Here is a 9,077-nt window from a genome sequence, read left to right on the forward strand (position 1 = left end):
GGCGCCTGGGTGACCCAGTTGGTTAAGCATCTGCCTTTGGCTCAGGTCGTGATCATGGGGTCCTGGCATCGAGTCCCCCACGTCAGGGTCCTTGCTCAGCAGGGAGCCTACTTCTCCCTCTGCCTGCTGCTCTCCCTGCTTGTACTCTCTCTCTCTGGCAAATAAATAAATAAAATCTTTTTAAAAAAGAATAAAATCTTAAAATATATATATATGTATATTTCTGCAGTTTAGTCTCATGCATAATGCTGACAAAATACCTTTGAACTCATAAGTCATCTTAGAAATACCCTTTTCCCATTATAAAATTAATCCACATCAATTGCAGAAAATTAAGAAAACAGGAAATCAGAAAGAAAGAAACTTCACTTGTGGGGCACCTGGGTGGCTCAAACGGTTAAATGTCTGATTCTTGATTTCAGCTCAGGTCATGATCTTGGGGTTGGTTGTGAGATTGGGCCCCCATGCTGGGCTCTGTGCTAAGTGTGGAGCCTGCTTAAGATTCTGTTTCTCTCTTCCTCTGCCCTTCCTACCTCACTGGCAAGCCCCCCACCAAAACAAACAGAAAACAAAACAAAACAAAACAAAACAAAACAACCTCACTTGAAATCTCAACACTCAGAAAACTACTTAAACTATTTCCCCCACTTTTAAAAACTAGCAAACTTGCTTGTCACCTGACTTCTTTCACCTAATAATTATTTGTAATGCCAGAAAGATATTTTTTATGAAATTATTTAAAATAATTCAGTTTTCTACTATACAGGTGTATAACAATTTTCTCAATTAGCTCCATAATGTTGAACTCTTAAGTTGCTCCCAAAGTTTCTGTCTAAAATAAATCTTTGTAAACATCTCTGTTTATTTCCTTGGTATTAAAATAATGAAAAATTTTCATTTAAATGAAAAAAATATTACAAATGTTTAAATAGTAAATGCTTTCGTAAAAGAACAGCAATATCAAAACAAGGTAGTTTTAATTTCTGAAAACTGTCTAGCTCCTAAGGCCCGCTGCATGCAAGGAAATTATCTAAAAATATGACCTGATCCTTGCAGAGATAAAAGTTTAGAAATAGAGGCAATGTCTAGTGGGTGATGCTAGATAAAATTTCCCCAACAAGATTTAAAATTCTTTCAGGACATGGGTCGTTTCTTCTGTTTTTATTGTTTTCTGGTCTCAGTCTGAATTTTTTGTTTTGTTTTGTTACAGGTGACAGAAAATCAGAAGCTACTAGCTAAAGCACAGGGGAAAGTTGTTGGCCTGTGTGACAGAATTTCTAAGAATAGGTTCAACTTCAGGGAAGGCTGGATCCAGGCTGTTCCCTGCATCACCCGGCCGGTCTGCTCTGCCCCTCGGCTAGCTTCCTCTCTGTCTATTCCTTCTCACATGGGTCTTCCCTAAAGAGGCAAAGCAGTAGCTCTAGGCTACACACTTTCAGTTAAAATGCCCAGCTACTCTCTAGGAAATTTCACCATCTTCCTGGCAATACCCTTGAACTCAGTCTTGGGTTAGAGTCTTTGTTTCCTTATCCTATGTTACCATCTTCCCCGGTTTATTCTCCACTCTGGCGGAACATCCCCTCTAGTAGCTTTCTGAGAGGAGAGGTCTAGAATTGAATGTTCTCTTCTGAGATTTCGTAAGACAGAATGTTCCTTTAGTTTAACTTCATGCTTGCCTAGTGGTTTTGCTGGAATGAGAAAGACTCCCAACGTTATCCATACCTTGTCCTCCTCTCTCTCCTGAGTACGCTTCTAGATCCTCGCAGGGAGGGGGCATTGTGATAAAAAGAGCCAATGAATTGTGATAGAAGTACATCACTTCCAGGCCCAGGGGATTGAGAGCTTGGGTGTCTCTCCATGCTCTGACCCACTCCCCCCAACCCCAGGAACTTTGGAGGACATGTATTTAAAAGCCCCCTTCCGGATAGAAAGAACCTGGAAGCCTGAATCTTAGTATGGAGAACCACTTGCCAACCTGTTGTTTTTTTTTTTTTTTCCTTTTGGAATATTTTTTTTTCCTCAATTTATTTATTTTCAGAAAAACAGTATTCATTATTTTTTCACCACACCCAGTGCTCCATGCAAGCCATGCCCTCTATAATACCCACCACCTGGTACCCCAACCCCCCCCCACCCCGCCACTTCAAGCCAACCTGTTTTAAGAGTAAACATTGTTGTGCTAATCTAAGATGTCAGGTTTCTTTCTTCTTCTTTTTTTTTTTCTTTCTTCTTTTTAAATTACAGCCTCCCTCAGTGGAATAAACATTTCTTAGGTGCACCATTCATACGAAGAAAAATGCATCCCTGAGGGACACAAAGGAAACTCAAACAAATGGAAATCTGTTCTCCTGGAGAAGAAGATTCATGGTCATGAGGGAACCAGTAGTGGAAAGTGTATTAATTATGAAGGTGATGTCATCCCTATAAATATGCCAACAGCATATTATTTTTTTTGAAGGAAAAACGAAACGAACTCAATCTAAAGTTAAGATAGGGAATTTTTGGAAAAAAGTTAAGTTAAATTCAGATTTCGCACATGACTCCGGGATAAATTCTAGTTGGTGGAATAATGAAATGTAAAACAGGATAGCATAAAGTTAGAAGAAATAATGATAATTGTTTAGAACCAAATACTGGGGAGACCTTTCCAAGGTATGACATAAACACCTCATAGCCATGGAGAAGATATTGGTCGATTCCATTATTTAAAGGTAAAGGGAAAATATCCCCCCCATAAGCAAAGCCACAAGAGAAATAATAAACTGGGAAAGTATTTGCAAATCAATTCACTTCTAAAGAATAATTTCTCTAATGCACAAATTGCTCCTGCAAATTTGCAAGAGGAAGACCAATAACTAAGCGAAGAAATGTGCAAATGATATGAACAGAGATAGAAGGAAACATACATGGATCTTAAAAGATGAAATGGTGCTCAATCTCACTCAGAGTAAGTCATTTCATATTGCAACTACAAAGGGACACCATTTTTCACCTATCAGATACTGGCAAAGATCCCAGAGTTTGATAGCATGCTGTATTATTGAGGATACAGGAAATGAGCACTGCTATAAATTACTCGTGGGTGTATCAATTGCAACAATCCTTACAGAGCACAATCTGACAACATCTTTGCAAATACCCTTTGACCCAGCAAGTCCTCTTTTAGGACTTTCTCCATATCTGCAGACATGTGAAAGGATGTCAGCATAGCCTAGCAACATGCTTGTAACGGTAGAGACAAGAGATGAGCAAAGTGTCAATGTAAGGGGCCAAGGGCAGGCTTCCCCAAGATGGGCCACTTTGCCATGAACACTCTTTTGAGTTCAGAGTAATCAAAACCCCACACATGGAGGTAAGGCTATCTTCCTGGTCCTCAGCTGCCTAAATGTGCGTTGGGAAGGAGAGCCTGTACCAGGACAAGAACTATTGACAGATTCCCTTTTACCTAAGAAACTCAACCATAGAATAGGGCAACCTTTATTTTTCAATAACACCTCCTTTCACCTTCCTGCTATGGCCTTCCTCCCTGTCATTGTTTCCTCAGATTCTACCCCTCTCCTTAGCTCATATAAGCTTCACGTTGCCTTATTTTCCTTAGAATGTCCATGTTTATGTGGATTCCCCATACGTATGCTATTAAATTTGATTTTCTCCTGTTAATTCATGTCATGTCAATTTGATTCTAAGTCCACCTAGAATGACCTTGAAGGGCAGAGGAAGGTCTTCCTCCTCGACATGGGCCAACAGGAGATAGTTTAAACAATGGGACGGCCACACAATGAAGTATTCCATAACTGTAAAAAAGAAGGAAGAAGTTAAAGAACAAATGTGGATTTATTTCCAATGCATCTGATTGAGTGAAAAAGACAAGTCGCGGAACACGTGTGCAATATACTGTACTAATTGTGTGGGTTTTTTTTTAAGAGGAAAATGTATAGAGTTTCTACATTCTCTGGAATGAAGTATAAAAATCTGGTCATTGTGGCTGTTCTTGGAAAGGGAACTGGATGGGGGTGAGGGGCAGAGAGGATTTGTACCATGTATCACTTTGAACCCCTTGAATTTTGAACCAAGTGAATATATCTGTGTAAAAAACAAAAATAGTTAAAATTGAGAGAGAAGACTTGAAAGAAAGATTTGGGGCACTCGCAACTTACCTTTCAGCGTCAATGGTCACACAACCCCTTCAGTGACAAGCATCTCACTGAGTCAGGTCATAGCTGAGTCAGGTCATAGGTCACACACATGTGTGAGGGACTCCACCTGCAGTCTGATCTCTATTGGAGGTTTTCGGACACCCCTTGTACTGTGGACAAGTGTCATGGTCCTGTCCACCATATGACAAGAGTGTGAGTTTTGACATCCTACTCTGATATAGTCCAGAGGAGTAGCAGGGAAACAAAGCAATTCCCTTTTGATATCGCCAATAACAATGGCTCTAACTAGTGAGTGATAAGAATGGAAAGATTTCCAGGTGAAGATAATCCACGAAACACACGAATTTAATTTACCCCTCTTGCCTCTGAGAGTCCTATTGCAATGACCAAAGAAACGTAGAAGAGAAAGGCCATAGTAGCATTGGGAATCTGGGAAGGATGCTTTTAAGAGATCAGAAGACACACAGAAATATTCCGTAAGATATAAAGCAGATGGCATCAGGTGGTGACAGTTCTAGAATTTGTCTCTAGTTTCCATCTTCTAATAGAAGATTATTATTGCTCCTGAATAGAAGAAGAAATTGTGCTACAGGTAGTGTCCAGAGTGGATATTGGAGCACGACTAAAGGGTCAGTGTCCCGCATTGTCAGCTGCTTTGAGGGACAAAGAGAACCCACACTAAGAAGTCAAGTGACCCTCAGAACCTAAATGTCAGCCTGTCTAGTCACATGGCCCACGAAAAAGCAACAAGTTGCTATATCCAAAAAGTCTTCAGTTCCGGAAAAATTAGAAATCAGTTCTTAAGTGAAAAATTGAACAGATGTTCTTCATCCATAATGGGCCTGTCTCAGGGTCTAAGCAGGAACTGAAAGCCTCAGCAGATGAATTCTCCCAGACTGCAGTGCAAAACAAGATGCCAAGGATAAAACTGAAGGCAAGTGTGAGGAACACCATTCATGTGGAGTGACTCAGGCAGTCGCCGGGTTCAAATCCTGCCTAATCCTTTATTAGCTCTCTGAACTTGGATAAGCCCATCATGGCTCCTTAGTTTCTTCAGCTCTGTACAGGGGACAACCAGAAGAACCACCGCATAGGAATACCCCTGGTACTGTTTGAGCATTATATAAAATAACAGGTAAAGTGCTTAAAAGATGCCTGAATAGAGTAAGACTCAGATCTGCTTAGCTAAGTTTCTATCATTATTAATATTAACAGACCATCAGCTATGTTAGAAATAAATATGCTACCACATTCCATGTTCAAATATATATTGAAAAGAAAATGATGCAGAAATCTTCAAAAGTAATAATGACAAGAGTGGTCACATGCTTCCAAAAACAGAAAACAAGTCACAGTGAAATCATAAAGATAGAATTCTAAGCCAAATATATTAAATAGGACACATTTTATATTTATAATTTTTTTTAAATTTTATTTATTTATTTGACAGAGAGAGAGCACAAGTAGGCAGAGAGGCAGGCAGAGAGAGAGGAGGAAGCAGGCTCCCCGCTGAGCAGAGAGCCTGATGCGGGACTTGATCCCAGGATCCTGAGATCATGACCTGAGCCGAAGGCAGCGGCTTAACCCACTAAGCCACCCAGGTGCCCCTATATTTATAATTTAAAAAAACTATGAAAACAATGGCAATGAGCCTTTATGCCTGAACAACAAAAGTATCAAACAACATGGAATCAAAATATATAAAGAAAAATGAATTGAGTCAAAATGAGAGAACTTAGCAAATTTCTAAGATGACTGATGAAATAGACAAAAACAAATGTCATGGGTTTTTTTTTTTTAAGATTTTATTTATTTATTTGAGAAATCAAGAGGACAGAGGGAGAGGGAGAAGGAGAAACAGACTCCCTGTTGAGCAGAAAACCTAATGGGGGGTTCCATCCAAGGACCTCAAGATCATGACCTGAGCCAAAGGCAGACACTTAACCAACGGAGCCACATAGGTACCCTGACACGGTTTTAAATATTGAAATCAAAACCTTGATTCCATAGTAACATATAGGATTTTGAACCCCCTAGAGAATACATACTCTTTGTAAGCACACATGGAATATCTATAAAAATTGATATAGTTTTAAACAAAAAGTCCCAATAAACTTCAAAAAGTGGAAGACACTCAGGATAATTTTCTAATGACAATGCAGCAAAACCAGAGATTAGAAATAACACAGAATGTATGCAAGTGTTGAATCATTAAATTGTACCAGAAACATACACTGTATGTTAACTAACTGGAATTTAACTAAAAGCTTAAAAAAAAAAGAAATAACACAAAAATGAATACCCCAGTCCAAAAAAATTAGAAAAGGATGTACATCCTTGGAGAACAAAGCAACACAGAGTGACATTCTGTTACTCTTGGGTAAAGCAGAAAGTCATGGCTGGCACTGCCCACAGTTTCTAATTGGGCAATAAAGACTGTGCAGTAAAATCACAGAGAAGACAAGGGGAAAGGAAATCAACTCCAAAAGCTAGCAAATGACTCAAAATTAAAGAAAAAAAAAGAAAGAAAATAAAAAAGAAAATTTAACAGATAAAAGAAGCAAACATTCATGGAACAGGGCAAACAATGAACTTTGGTAAGACCAAAATCAAGTTCTTTGAGAATAACAACTACTAATAATCAATACAATGGCAAACCATTAGCAACCTTAATCCACAAAAAAGAATGAGAAAAATCACTATCAAGGGAGGAGAGACTTTCAAAATTGTAATCAACTTTATAAATTTGAAAATCTGAATGAAGCAAATATTTTTAGGAAAGTGTAAATTAATAAAATTAACTACAGGGTCAGAAGACCTAAATCCTTGATGGTTCCATTGAAAGTAACTGTAAAGATAGACAGAGATAGTCAGAGATCTGGTCCTAAAACAGCCCCCAGATTCAGGCAGTGTTTGGGGGGAATTCTCGCGACCTTGCAAGAAAACGTTCTTATTATTTAGACTGTTTCAGCGCACAGGAACAGATGGAACATTTCCCTTCTCGTTCTAAACATCTAGCAAAGCCCTAATATCAAAACCCAAATGGGTTTTGGCATTTGAGAGGCATATAGGTTTGCATGTGCATGCATACAAGTGATCTAGAAGGAATCCAGATCCTAGCAGGCTTCATTCTGCGAAGGATGGGGACCAGGGCCAGATGAAGGAGGCTTTCACTTCCTACCCTACACATTTCTGCGGTGTGATTTTTCTCAATAAATACACATTGATGGATTAACTATGTAATAATTTTTAAAGCATTCATTATTTTATTTATTATTACCTTTTCAACCAAAAGAATAGGTAGGAGTACCATCTGTATCAGAAGTTGGCAATTTTTTTTCTGTGCCAGGCCACATAGCAGATACTTTAGCCTTTTGGGGCCCATACAGTCTCTGTCACAACTGCTCAACTCTGGTGGCCAACACAAAGGCAACCACAAACTATAATGTAAATGAAGAGATGTAGCTGTGCCAAATGGGAAACTTTATTCACAGAAACAGCCTGTGGGTTGGATTTGGTCTTCTGCCATACTTTGCAAACCCTGATCTCTATCAGACATGAGGAAATTGGTACTTTGATGCATTTTATTAAACCCCTGTCCAATACTGTGTTCATTGAACAAGTATTTATTGAGCACCTATTATGTTCCAGGCACTGCTCTCAGGACTAGGGATACTGCAGTGAATAGAACAGAGTCACTGTCCTCAGGGAGATTGCATTCTGTGAGGAGAAAATGGGAAATGTGCAAGTAAAAAATTAAATACATCAGGGATTAATAATTACAATGAAGGAAATAAAACAGAGATAGAACAGGTGGGGAAGGCACAGTTTTAGAAAGGGCTGTAAGAAAGGGCTTTAGAAAGGGCTGTAAGAAAGCCTCCATGAGAGATTTGTGATCATCAGAACGAGGCTGAGGATGGGCTGTGCTGTGGGGAGATAGTGGAGGGCTGTTCCTGGGAAGAGAGGAGTATAAAGTCCCAAGCTGGGAAGGAGAACAAGCAAAAGGTTGATGAGCCCACAGCAGTGGAGTTAGGGGATGAAGGGATCATCCAGGATCCAGGGCCAGGGTCTACCAGGCCATCTGAAGGAGTATGAGCTTTATCAGAGGCTCAGCTCTCTCCGTTCCATGGTGGAGGCTTGGTGGGCAAGGGTGGGCAGAAGACTTACACTTCTTTCCATCTAAAGGTGTTAAGAACAGAGCTGGCCACATCCTTAGGTTTGTCTCTATCAATGAGGAACACCAAGTCCTTGGAGAAAACAGGGCTCTGGAAAGAGCACAGAACCCATGGCTGTGCCTTAGTTTCTATACCTGTGACTTTGGGGTAATCACACTGCGTGATGCCTCAGAGATGATTTAAGATCACATATGGAAACTCCGTGTGGACCCTGAGGGTCGTGGGTGTGACAAGAATGCTCTCCACACTCCATGGAAGCACCAGACCCAATGAGAATTTTAAACAGACACCTGACGGTCATTCTCCACGAGTGAAAATTTTTAGGTATGAAAAAAAGACCAGTATTTTTTTTTTTTTTACATTTGTCCAATATCGTTCCTTTTCCCATGCATTTAACCTGTGTAAATAGAAACACACCATTGGGGGCGCCTGGGTGGTAAGGTGGGCTAAAGCCTCTGCCTTCGGCTCAGGTCATGATCTCAGGGTCCTGGGATGGAGCTCTGCATCGGGCTCTCTGATCAGCGGGGAGCCTGCCTCCCCCCAACCCCCCGCCTGCCTCTCTGCCTACTTGTGATCTCTATCTGTCAAATAAATAAATAAATAAATAAATAAAATCTTTTTAAAAAAAAGAAAGAAAGAAACACACCATTGGCTTAACTTCTCCCTGCGTCCTACAGCCTTGTCTTCATGGAGCGGGATCCCTGTATTCCCACTGCCACCTGCCTGTCCTCAGGACCACTGCCAC

The sequence above is a fragment of the Neovison vison genome, chromosome 13 (genome assembly GCF_020171115.1).
Source record: "Neovison vison isolate M4711 chromosome 13, ASM_NN_V1, whole genome shotgun sequence".
NCBI lineage: Eukaryota > Metazoa > Chordata > Mammalia > Carnivora > Mustelidae > Neogale > Neogale vison.